Source organism: Macrobrachium rosenbergii, chromosome 28 (genome assembly GCF_040412425.1).
Source record: "Macrobrachium rosenbergii isolate ZJJX-2024 chromosome 28, ASM4041242v1, whole genome shotgun sequence".
NCBI lineage: Eukaryota > Metazoa > Arthropoda > Malacostraca > Decapoda > Palaemonidae > Macrobrachium > Macrobrachium rosenbergii.
In genome coordinates this window covers 30310001-30324339 of record NC_089768.1, presented here as the reverse complement: position 1 = coordinate 30324339, position 14339 = coordinate 30310001, and positions in this window count along the sequence as shown.

The window sequence follows — 14339 nt, the reverse complement described above, 5'->3', positions numbered from 1 at the left end:
GCGGGGCCCATAAATCTCTTGATGGATCTTCTTTTCGCATTTTCTTCTCTTCTCTCATTTGTTTATAAAACATCTCGACAGAAGTGTAAATGAAATAATGGTAATAATGTTACTACGTATAATCAGAATTTATGTATATTTATCAGGAAATATCATAAATGCTTTATTAACTAATCGAGAAGGCTTTCAGTGAATCGGATGTCCATATGCAAAAAAAAGTGTTCAGGAAAAAAAGCATTGTAAAGTGCGTATGGAAAAACAAACAAATAGATAAATTCAAATTGGTTTGAGTCACCTGACCAATATATATGATATAAATATCTAAAACGGAAGGATTTCAAGGACGATAAAATCTTGAAATAGCGATTGAGAGAGTTTCCAGAAACTAAAGATACAATGATAAAATACAATGTATGAAAGTACATGAATGGGAAGTATAATTCCATAATGATCATTCACGTATCTGTATAAAATGGAAGGAGAAGCTTGCTGAAATAGGGAATCTAAAACATTGTTAGGAATGAGTCATGATCTTACGCGGAAAGACAGGATTCAAATTTGCTTGATTCTATATGACAAAAGTCACATAAACACGTGCTCTGTGTGAATATATATATATATATATATATATATATATATATATATATATATATATATATATATATATATATATATATATATATATATATATATATATATATATATATATATATATATATACCACTATATATATAATTTATATATATATATACCCTCTTTTATCTTATTGTGTGTGTGTGTGTGTGATTGTGAATCCACCACTGAATAATAATAATAATAATAATAATAATAATAATAATAATAATAATAATAATAATAATAATCTTATTTCTTTAACTACTTCGACCATAAATAAATTTGAACTTTTTTTTTTGTTTTGTTTCAGCGTTGTGCGCGAAAAGAGGTTCACGCGTAAATGACCTGTCACTCTGTTTTTGACTCATGACCCGGGGATTGGCCCTGACAGTTCGTGCGTTACGTGAGAGTGACAAACCTCATTATTAGCAAAGAAAAGTTAAATCAGTATTTCAGCGGAACGTGAAAGAGGGAGGAAGCGAACCTCTGACACTGAACTAAAACCGTGCTAAAAACATTCCTAGAAAATGATGGAGAAATTCGTTGACGGATTATAAGAAATTGAGGAAAACGATGAAAGGCTGAATAGATCAAACAGATAATATCCCTATTAATTTTTGCAAGGTTATCTTAATGTTGTGGTCACGCTTGACCTACTTTCGATCTAAGAAAGCTTGCAACATTTAAAAAGATCATCAAAGAGTATGGTAATATATTGCCATGTGTCACAGTCCTGTTACCCCGACAAATTATTAAAATAAGACTAACACATAAAACATTATCTTAGCTCTGCAGCTTTCAAAGGCGGTATTTATTCAAATTCGAATGTAGTTGATATTTTTTTCATTTTAAAACACCATCTTTGGTGCTTGTAGAAAGCGCGTTGCCATCCACTGTTGTTCGTTTCGTGTCCATAACGTTGAAAAACATAGAAGTAATGCCAAAAATGCTCACTAAAGAAAAAAAAAAATTATAAGAACAAGCCCGTCCTCTACCTCCACCTCCCCCGCCCCGCCCCCTTCTCCCGAAAATGCAAATTGAACCACCTTAAAGTCAGAATTAGGTCAGTCCATTTAGCCAACAGAAAATTATTAAGTTACGAATGAAACAAAAGGGCCTAAAATAAACTTTGCTTCAGTACGTCTAGTATTTCCCCCGTGATAAAATGAAAAGAGAGGACATTCAAAACCTCGTATCTCATAGTTTTAGAAGATATTGATTAGATTGCTTCAGTGAGATTTATCCTATAGTTGTGCAATTTTCTTTCCTTCGAGAATTTTGGATGAGATATAGGTTATACCGTATTTATTCTGTACTTATACAACGGCAGTCTTTGCCAAAACAGATAACTCAATAGATCATTCCTAAAAGAAATTATCTACTGAACAGCTCATTCAAACCTAAACCCTTATAATCTTGGCCAGAAACATATAAGTTTCAGGAGAATGGTTTACTATGTGAATGAACTCTAACCCTCAACGTATTCATTAAAAGTGCTTAGAAATTAGGATACTGATGAATATATAACACCCTAGATGTACACTCGTCGCACAAACACACATAAACACATGTATATATAAACATGTGTGTGTCGTTATACGAAAGTATATATAATCTATGCTGTCGACACCTTACGATATATGATTAGGCTAAAAAAAATCTTTAAATGCATACTTTCATAATAATGTTTATTCTGAGCTGAAAATGTTCTGGGAATTGGTGAGAGAACCTTCTGATGATATATCTAATTACTGAATAGTTATTGAATATTATTCATTTATAATCAGGCTATGTTAGATCTGAATTATGTTTTGGGCCATTATCAACTTTCAGCTATAAACTCTTTCTTATCGTACAGGATAAACTTGATTTCCTCACTTAAGTTAGTTCATCCATCGAACCATACAATAGGGATATATGTTCATAGCTCGACAAATAGGGATTAATTATATATCCTAGGGAATATAAGGGATATAACAGAGGAAGGAAAAGAGGAGGAACACAACAAGGACTGGTGTGAAACTGGAAAACTGGATATATGGAATAATCCAAGAAGCCAGTTTTGTCTTCGATTGTCGTAGGGAATTAGTTCACAATTGATAGTTCTGAAAGTTTAATCTGTTAGGTCCCCTTTATTATTGTTTTCAGTCTGAACGAATTCAATTGTAATGAAAGCAGATTTTTTTTCTTATTTTTGTTTCTCTGAAGTGTCAATCTATGATGCATACATATTTACAGAAAAATATATATATATATATATATATATATATATATATATATATATATATATATGTATATATATATATGTCTGTATATATACTGTATAGTATATATGTATGTATGTATATCTTTATATATGCGTGTGAGTGTGCAGTAAAACTCACTTCTTCACTATTGTCAACTCATTCTCTCTCTGTCGCAGCAATTAAAACTAGTTTATGGCGAAAATAAAACACATTTGAAACCAGATCTATACACCAGACGAAAACAAAAGAACAATTACCTGACAAGATTTGTTTTACGTTACTTTGTAATTATCGGAAGAAGCGAAAACGTGGCGGAACAGCTGAATCATTCAGCCGTGATAATGACAAGTAAAAAGAGTAATTTTTTTTTTTATTTTCAAATTTTTTGCTCCGGGAATCTCCTGAAGGATGGAAGATAGCGTGGGAAATTCTGGTCTCGTTTGAATCCCTTGTCTATCTATCTATCTATCTATCTATCTATCTATCTATCTATCTATCTATCTATCTATCTCTCGCTATCTCTCTCTGTCTATCTATCTAGGTCTGATTACATGGGCAGAAAGCAAGACCCAAATTACATATGTGCGAAAGAGCCGAAATATTACTTCGCAAAGCGAGGGATATTTAAGAGATAAATTCAATAAAGAGAAACCGCCATTTTTTTTCCTGCTTTTGTGATGAAAGAGATTCACTTTCAAAGGATTTTTCCAATCCATGAATCTTGGCCTGCTCGGAAAAATACATTGTAATATAGTTTCTCTCTCTCTCTCTCTCTCTCTCTCTCTCTCTCTCTCTCTCTCTCTCTCTCTCTCTCTCTCTCTCTCTCTCTCTAATTTCAAAATTAAGAAATGCTCTCCCTTTCCAAGACGAGATAAAAGTATCTGACCTACCACAACAGAGTCATACAGACTATAACTTGTTTCTCGCTCTTCTTCGTTAAGCTTAGGCTAAAGTGTCTTTTTTTTTAGGAAATTACTCATAAATCTCAGTACTTCTATAAGCGACCACCAATGAATTTCCTCCTATAATGGCACATAATTTGACCAGCAAGGTGATATTTATAATGGGTTAACAGTTTAGGCTTCAAAAATCAATGCTTGGTAATTTGCTACTGACCTTGGGAATCTGGCGTGGGTGGAACTGAGTCATAATGAGACTCGAGAAACCAACCGAGTCACTCAAGTGGGCAAGAAAGATACGATAGACCTATTCTAAAAATATTTTTGGGTTGCTTCAAAGAGCAACATACTTTGAGAACAGAGCATCCAGTGACAAAGCACATGCTATTTTACTACTCCTAGCTGAGTTTTTGTCCCACTGGTACCTGCAAGGTATTCTCCGCACTACATCACAATTTATATCTTATTCAAAAACTACGTACGACATGGATAAAAACACTGACAATAATCAGCATTTTTCAGCAGCTACTCTGACTAATATAGTTTGAGATACCGCTCAGAGCTCTTGGCCTGGATGGCTACAGTTCCTTCACATTAAAAATTTTTCTTTCTAGCTTCCAAGACTCGAAAAGCCCACAGCCGAAAGACTTGAGATTTCAACAAATTCCGTCAGTGAAGTTGGGGTAAAAGTGAGATCAGAAATATCATGCATCTAGTAGGCGTTATGACCTCCCAAATTTCCTTCTCTTTTTCTTCTCCTCCCCAGCCCCCCATCTTAAGACATAGCCAAAGACGAAGGCAGGGTCCAGGATGTTTGATAGAAGACGGGGGGAGGACGAGGAGGAGGAGGAGGAGGAAGAGCAGGTATCAGACTTGGAGGAGAAAGTTCGCCACATCCGCATCCTTGATGGGAGGCAAAAGGAGGTACGGACCCTTCTTTCTTCTTCGGCAACAGGAGCAAGAATCTTGTGCTTTGCCCAAGAGCGGCATTCTCCTCCCCTCCCTTTCACCCCCTTTCCCTTACCCCATTCCCCTTGCCCCCCCTTACCGAAACCCGTTCTTAAACCAATTCTCAATTTGGTTAAGGAGCTTTTCCTTGTTTTTCTTATTTTTTATTTTTAATTTCTTTCGCTTTCATTCTTTGGCAGTGGTATGTCGTAGGAAAGGGATCAAGCTCTGCTAAGGTAAAGGGCCACATACCTAGAATTCTTTCCCAAAAAAAAAAAAATTTTTACTGAACCAAACATACTTGGTTTCTATGGCTCTTTCTTTTAGGAGAATAAATCTGACTATCTGACTTCATCTGTTAAACCGGGATGATTTTTGATCTCGTTTGGAACTTAGCAGCAAATCCGTCTATGAAGGAAAAATTTCTTAAGAAGAAAAGAATAACCTATAAAGACTCCAGATTGTCAGAAAAGATGTTGCCAAAAGACGACTAGCATGATAGCCACGCCCACGTGTTCCTTATGGACCAATCAGACAATTTTCAAGCAGAAGTCTTCGCGTTTCTCAATGGTCTGGAATAAGACGAAGAACGTGCTGGAAATCATATCCCCAATTTTGCCGAAGAATTTTCTCAGTGCAAGTAGAATGAATGAAGACCTGATGTTGAAAGATGCCTTCGAACTCTCACGAGATGTGAGAGAGAGAGAGAGAGAGAGAGAGAGAGAGAGAGAGAGAGAGAGAGAGAGAGAGAGATGGAATAAAGCATGGCTCCGCCTAACAGATTTCTCTCCAAATAGTCCCGAAGAGAAAGGTGTCCGCCGATTGGCTCGCTTCCTGGCGAGCACAGAGAAAGATGGCACCGATTGGTCAACATCCCCTGCTGGCTGAGACTCGCTTCCGCTTTTGACACAGCCTCACTTTCTCGGGCCATCCTCCTTCCGCGTGCCTCCCTTGGCAAGTCGGGGGGATAAAAACGTGTACTAGAAAATATTAAATAAACCCTCCCGCAATTAGATAGACCACTCCGCAAAAATGGCACAAAAAATTTTTCGAGAGGCGGTTGTGTCTCGTAGAAGAGCCGGAATCTTTCGAATGTCGCAGACGGAGAAAGTTGAAGGAACAGATCTCATTTTCATTTAGATGATGATGACGGCACTCTTTTGCCCTCGTCCGACATTCACTTGGGCGTCATGTGATTCTGAATTTATAGTTTTTTTAAATTTTTTCACTATACATATAAATTTAATATACATCCAAATGGCTAAAACTTATAATGCAATGATGATTTACACACTTTTTGTTAAAATGGATGGTTATCGGCCATAGAAAAACGAGGGACATATAAAAAAAACAAATGACATTTAAGCCTCTGTCCTAAATATTCCGATGTTTATAACAAGCCTCAGCGGTGGGCTCACGCAAGCAACATTGTCAAACCACCTCAAACTTCCCATTTATTCAGGATATCAAAACCTCTATTTGTCAGACGGAGAAACTTCGGAAGGGGCGTTGTTGTTGTTGTTGTTGTTGTTGTTGTTGATGTTGTTGTTGTTCCCTTGGTTGTTCTGTCCCTGCCTCAGCATTCAAGGTTGGAGGTGAAAGTCGCATGGATTCGTGCGGTTCTTATAAGGCTGCGATGGCCTCTCCCCTCCATGCGTTCTATGGACGAGAGGTCTCAAGGACGGCGAAACCTAGAGCTTGTTTATAACGCTGAAAAAGGAGCCTTCTTCAGGTACAGCGAGGCAAAGGCGACGGGGGAAGATGATTAGTAATATTCACAAGAGCCTGAACTGTAAAAAAACAAAAAAGGATAATTGCAAGTTTATTGATATTTATATATAAATGCCTGAATTATCAAAATGGATATTTGCAAGTTTATTGGTATTTATAAATGTCTAAATTATTGATCAGGACATTTAGGACATTTAGAAGTTTATTGGTATTAATAAATTCCTAAGTTGTTGATTAGGACATTTATAAGTTACTGGCAATTATAAATGCTTGTTATTTATTTAGACATTTATAAGTTTATTGGTATTTATGAATGCCTGAATTATTGATTAGGACATTTATAAGTTTATTGGTATTTATACTGTAAATGCCTAAGTTATTAATTAGAACACTAATAAGTTTACTGGTGTTTATAAATGCCTAAGTTATTAATTAGGACATTTATAAGTTTACTAGTATTTATAAATGCCTAAGTTATTAATTAGAACATTCATAAGTATACCAGTATTTATAAATGCCTATGGTACTAATTAGGACATTTATCAATTTACTGATATCATAAATCTGAGTTATTAAAAGGGACATTTGCAAGTTTAATGTTATCCATAAATGCCAGTTGTTAAAAAGAACACTGCAAGTTTATTATTATCCATAAATGCTCGAGTTAATGAAAAGGACTTTGGAAGTTTATTGTTATTCATAAAAGCCTCAGATATTAAAAATGACAATCGTAAGAGAGATGTGTATGGATCCCAATGTCTGATTAGAAGTGTGCTCATTAATTGGAAATTTAATGAGAGAGAGAGAGAGAGAGAGAGAGAGAGAGAGAGAGAGAGAGAGAGAGAGAGACCAGTTTCTCCCTGCCACTCTGCTGTAAATTCATTTTTTCTGCGCAGCACATCATTTGGTCATACAATTCTCACAAATTCATTTGTTCATTCATGAAAGATGAATGAGCGAATAAGTTATCTGGAGTCAACTACCGTGGTCGTTGACGCCGGCTTTATCCACTGAAGTACAATGTCATCACCATGAAATTAAAACGCGCCATCTGACGACAAGAGTTTTCGTCTTGCCATTCGCTTCTCTTCTGAGCAGCCAGGATGGAACAACGTCTTACAGTGCTCACGATAGCTGTCAAATAAGTCAAGTGTGCTTAGGAAGAAATAAACCGCTGCTTCAACGGGCAGTGACCTCCGGCCATCATTCATTTGGCTATCTTATTTCTGAACTGGTGTCTGTGCTTGTGTTTGTTTTTGTGTATGTGTAAGTTCTCATTTATGTTTCAGTATTTTAGTGCTTTGTTAACCTTTCTTTTTCTGTCCTGTAGGTTTTTATGTCTATGTGAAAATCACGAAAAATAGTCAACTGGGAATTAAAACTAAACAGGCGTACTTCACAAAAAAAAATCTTTGGATGGTTGACACATTTCATTAACATTCCAGGAGAGTTTTTCACTAATTTGTTGCGCGTAAGGCTGCAATGCGTAGTAGAATCTTATGGGGAGCAAATCTCATTGCCCGAAGCGGGTTAACTGTGATTTCTTACACAGTATTTCTTTGACGTTACGTCTTGTACCCTTCACAGTTTCACAGTTGCTCTTATGAATCCATAAGAACTGCTTGTCATGTCATTGTAGTTTCCTGGCTCGATTTCCTTTTGGTCCAGATAGGAACTCTCCTTCCTGTACCGAGCACTAAGAGCGGATAAAAAGGGAGGGTTGGTCCTTATAAGAGTAGGGCTGGTCACAATGTTAATGCCTCGGCCTATAATAAAAAACCTTGAAATTTGCGGCAAATTCTAAGTGACTGATAAGAACAGCAATGGCTCATGATGAGGACTGGGAAGCCAACAGTGGTTAGGTTAAGCTGGTCTTGTGTCAGCACGGGCTCTTGCTCCTAAGGACAGCCCACAAAGGGGGTTTATCAGGTCAGAATCACTCGCCTTTAGCATTGCCGATACATAGCGCCCTCAGTGAAAAAAAAAAATAGAAAGAAAATCGACTGAATTAACCAAATAAAATCCAACGACATGAGTTAATCGTTATGTCACGAAAACATCAGGAAAAATGTAAATTGTGACAAAAAAAAAAACAGTAAGGGATGAAATATGTGCATGAAATTTCAATCATCATTGATCAAATGGATAACGTCAATCACATTACAAGCATGGCCCGTGACCATTGCTTTTATAAATATAATTTTTTTTTTCCGAGTACAAATGATGGAATCAGCTCTAATATGAAATGACAATCTGATTTTAAATCCAAGGCTATGGAAATAAATTTCTTAGATATAAGCACAAAGCCCATCTGGAATTATCAGATTAGAGTTGCAAATTCCTAAGGATTAACTTCATATTCATTGATTTAGCTTCACATCCAAAATGTATGCGTTGTACATTCCGCCTTCTTTATAAGCATAGGTCCTTTGTATCTTTGCAATTGGTTGGCTATTAGAAAAAAAATATGACATTGATTCTCTATTGTTAACATTTTATGGCTATTCCATTCCTCTGCTCAACAAAAATATTTTGTGCACATACTCCATGTATGCATGTACGTGTGTATGTATATTATTGCTGCTACCACTGATTCTGATTTAGAAATTGTCATCTGACTGGGAAACTAAACCTAAAGGAACGTTTCGTAACTAAACCTAAAGGAACGTTTCGTAACACATAGCGGCTTTCTTATGGGGTCCGTAATATTTTTACTTCAAAAATTGAAATGATTAAGGTGCGTAACTGCTTCTCCTCTCTCTCTCTCTCTCTCTCTCTCTCTCTCTCTCTCTCTCTCTCTCTCTCTCTCTCTCTCTCTCTCCTTAACAGACGTTTTAATTATCACCCAAGGGAAGAGGTACTTTTTTATTTCTCGTTGTGAAGCTGAGACACACTGGAGCACCGATCGCAGTTGCCTCTTGTTTATCCAGCAATCAAACACACGCGCTCGCAAACAACTGTAAACAAACTGATGGATTAAAAACACTCATAAGAGAGTGATAACCTCCATTTCTACCTTTGCAACTGCAACATATAACGCATAACAACCTACAATGCAGTTGGTCCTTGAAGCATATGTTAGCGGTTATCATGTGGTAAACGATCCACAATATCATGAACTGCCAATGATGGGTTGAGAGGGCTTTTTCTCCCTTCGGAGAAATGCAGCAGCGAACGTAACCTCAAGCGAGTTCTGATGAATGAAACCGCCATTAGCGGCAGTAAATTATACGAGTGGGGACCAAGTTGTCTTCGACAGCAAACGCCCCGAGCTACCGAACCACTCAAGGTGCAGGCGACGTCTACGAGTCCTGTAATCAATAACAAAAGAAAGAGAAAATGATTAAATACTGTATAAGGGAATATATTCAATAAGGCCTAAGAAATTACTGATTTAGATTAATCTATCTTTTAACTCGAATTTTGCTTCAGTTCTCTCATTCGTATATTGAGTTTCTATAAAATCTCTCTTCATATGAAACCTTGATGGTTTTCAAATAAATTATGCTAAAAGCCTCCCTCCCTAATTCATAATACACCATCAGTCAACTAGAACCCCTGTCGATGACCTCAGTCGTTGCGACGCCTGTTTGCAAAACCAATCATCAACTGTGGCTCCGGATTTATCTTTTCGAATTTTTAAAGAGGTTTACGGAAGTACACCCGTCAGCTTTCACCCTCCTGATACTAAAAAAAAAGATGTGAACAGACAAAAAAAACTAGGTCCTTCTCCATAATGCGAATTGCTGTAAAGATACGCACTCTTAGGGCAAATGGAATCAGTGACTCTTCCTTGACCATGACATTTTTCTTGTAATTTATAAGATTTTACTTGACCTTCAGCTTTGATCTGTTCTTTATGAAAAAAATTTTGTTTGGAAGCTACTATCACTCTGTTAGATAGGAAATACTTTTAGATGCTACATCAGAATAAAAATGTTAAACCAACATTTATACGTCCGAGAAATATATATTCACAGAAATGTTCAGTAAGAAAAAAAGTGAAGTTTACAATAACACACAAATAAGTAACAAACTGCAAACTGTCGCATTTGGTACTGATCATGATTAGCTGCTTAAAATAAGCGAATGTGGTGGTTTATTTCTAATTTTATTTTATTGATGATACTACTGTATGTACTCATCCTTAGGGAGTGAGAACAAGATTCCATTAATTTTCGAATAAATGCTATTGAGTGAAAAAATGAGAAACAGACGAAGCGAGAACAAAAATAAATCGTTCAAATCACCAAAATGTAGAATATCTAAGTTAAAAACAATGCAACTCAGACAACTAAGAAAATGAAAAACAAATTAATAAGAATATTCCCTGCACAAGCAAATGGATGTGAGGGCAGATGAACTACAAAAGACTCATCATACGAAGATTCAGTGAAAAGCCCCATCCCATTCCCAAAAGGGTAAATTTATAATTATCTAAGGTAATTAAAAGGTTACTTACCACCGGTAGGACACAGGGAGGATTCATAGAAATGAACCTAAAGCCTTTGCAATGTATACATTATGAATCTTTCCCGTTTGCAACAAATTGATATTGTTTCCATTAAATTTCAGTAAAATAAAGAACCTCTTCCAATTGCTCACGTAGGCCTAAAAGGGTGTTCCTGGGCGAGTTTAGTTCGTTTTTGAAATGCCTGCCTTTATTTTCAGTCAGAATATCAAAAACATATTTCTATCACATGAGATGCACGAATTCTCTAAATAAGTGTCGGATGTATTGGAGAAAGTTTAATCATTCCAAGACATCTATGAATCCTCATCACGTGGAGAAACATTACTTGAGAAGGTTAAGGGCAATGAATGGCATTCTGGCGCGCCTGTAAGGCATCACCCACCAGCGAGCAAGATTACTGTGGCTGGAATGTTACTTCTTCTTCTTCTTCTTCTTCTTCTTCTTCTTCTTCTTCTTCTTCTTCTTCTTCTTCTTCTTCTCCTCGCAAGTGAACCACCTTTGCTAAAGTTGCGCCTTCTCTCTTAAAGAAGTTTATGGCTTAGACTTCGCCTAATTCTTTCCTTATTGTAGGATATTTTCTCCTTCAAGCTCGGTGGATTCATCGTTGTCTTATCAGTTATGTGAAAGTGCTTAGCATCGATCTGCCTTGGCTCCCGCTCCCCCCCCACCCCCACCCCCCGCCCCCCCACTCTTCGCCAGAGGGCCTCAACGCCAAATCAACACCAGGCGTCTCCCACCGGCCGCTCTCCAATCTCATCCCGACCCCCCGAATTACCTGTATACCCATAATAATCTGACAGTAGGACCCACCCAACCTCTTTTGGCCTCCCGCTGAATTCTCTGGACCCTCGCATCCTTCGGGAGTTCGAGTTCCACACCCCTCCCCCAATCCCCCAATTGACAAATCAGCTATCCAGACCTCCGGATGCTTATTCCTTATACGTTCGCGAGATAAAGAGATCACCACATACCTTCTTCAAAGTGTAGATTCTAACAGAAGATGCTCTTTTGTTCCTGGAACAGAAATGTAAAAAAAAAAAAAAATATGTTCATAACGGAATTTAGGTAATCTCTTTGCTCCAAGAAATGTTTATTACAAAACAGGATTCTTCAAGTGCAAAGCAATTACCCATCAATCGAATGTAGAGAGAAATAAAGAGAGAAACAGCACATTATTTGAGAAAGACTTAGATCTCTTCGCTGACTGAAAATGTGGCGAAGACGAGGCCCTCCAAAACCAGTTTCGGGTTAGTCAAAATCCTTTTCCTCGGTTTCACAGCGAGAAAGTGGCACAAGCCGCGCCGAGTCGCTCTTTTGTTTTTTGTTTTTTTCCATAAAGTGAAAGCAAATTATATAGCGCGAGCGAGTCCCCGAAGAAATGGAAACCGAATACTTAAAAGAAAGTCTGCAAAACAATGGAAATCTGTCCTGGTTACATACGTTGTACCTGTCAAATTTTTATTGTGCTGAAGAAGAAGAAGAAGAAGAAGAAGAAGAAGAAGAAGAAGAAGAAGAAGAAGAAGAAGAAGAAGAAGAGGAGGAAGGATTTACTTGTAAACCGCGAAGATTCCATTAGAAGGTGGCGATGATACACATGATGATAATATGAAAGGTGTTACGATGACTTGGACATTCTTACTGCAAATTACCAACGATGCACTCGTTTTCAACATGTGATAGGTCAAGTTTGTTATGAGGCAAGTTAAAGTGCCTGGTTTTTATCACCGGGTTATAGTTAATAATTAACTATAACTTTTTAATACCATTAAGGCATATCAGTTAATACATGCGTGACTGCATACTCGGTATACTTAGTTCATCATTGACATTAAAGACCTGACTTGCAAACTCAGTGTGATTAATTCGTATTGCAAACTCAATGTGACTAATTCGTATTGCAAACTCAACGTGACTAATTCGTATTGCAAACTCAGTGTGACTAATTCGTATTTCATATCTATTTTCTAATTGCAAACTCAGTGTCATTGATTCCATAATTACTAGCTGTTAACTCAACGATTTTAGACAACGCTGGGATTAGTCACAATTATCGTAAAAGAAGAATCCTAACCCAATAGATTCCAGTTCAATAGAGCACTAGACTTTAAATATTCAAAGAAGCTGAAGCTAAAGAAAAATTATTATTATTATTATTATTATTATTATTGTTATTATTATTATTATTATTATTATTATAAAACCGTGCTCTACATGAAATTATATTGTTTGCATTCTTATTATTTGTAATCTTATTCATATTTCTTTACAAGCTTTGAGAACTAGAAGCACAATAGGCCGCGGTGGAGAAACGGAAGTTCCAAGCGCCAAAGCAACGTCAACTCCTTTCAATGAATTTAATAAACAAAAGCATAAGTAAATGACAAAATAAATAGCGATTACTACAAAAGCGTCAAGATATAGAACTGAATATCATCGAACCAGAATGGTCATATAACGTCATTTAAAAGGGTAAAAAAGCGTTTTGGTTGGTTTGTCCATGCCGGAGGTCCACAGTAGGCCTTTTACTGCCTACTGCACTTTAATTCTGTCATATTGCAAGGTCCCGGCTGGCGTTAGGTCGATTTGATAGAAACCAATCAATCATCCAATCAATGAACAGAAATGAACTAATGTCCTAACACGCACACACGCACGCACACACAACACACACACACAAGAATACAAAATTATTTTTAAAAGGGAATAAAGGATGTCTGCAATTCTCTTACTGAAGAAGTATCATATAAATGAATTCATGCATATATGTTAATCAAAACCGGATTTTTCATATAAAAAATCTCTGTTTACATGATCAACAAGAGACCATCCCATGTAAAGAAAACATCTAGAAATCAGTATCCTTTAGTTTACCTGAAGCCTTGCTGACTACTTTATTACCAACAAATATCTTTTTTCTGCTCAGTCTCTCATTCGTTTTCTCTTAAATCTCTCATTATTTTTCTCTTAAATCTCTCATTATTTGTCTCCCAAAACTCTCATTCTTTTTCTCCCAAATCTTTAATTCTTTTTCTCCTGAATCTCGCATTCTTTTTCTCATAAATCTCTCATTCTTTTTCTCCCAAATCTCTCATTCGTTTTCTCCCAAATCTCTCATTCTTTTTATCCCAAATCTCTCATTCTTTTTCTCCTAAATCTCTCATTCTTTTTCTCCCAAATCTCTCATTCTTTTTCTCCTAAATCTCTCATTCTTTTTCTCCCAAATCTCTCATTATTTTTCTCCCAAATTCTCTAATTCTTTTTCTCCCAAATCTCTCATTCTTTTCTCCCAAATCTCTCTTCTCTTTCTCCTCAAATCTCTCATTCTTTTCCTCCCAAATCTCGTGGATGAATCATTTTCTTAACTTCGATTTATTCATGTAACAGCTACGCTTCAGGGTTTAATGCAACAATCTTTTCGTTCATTAT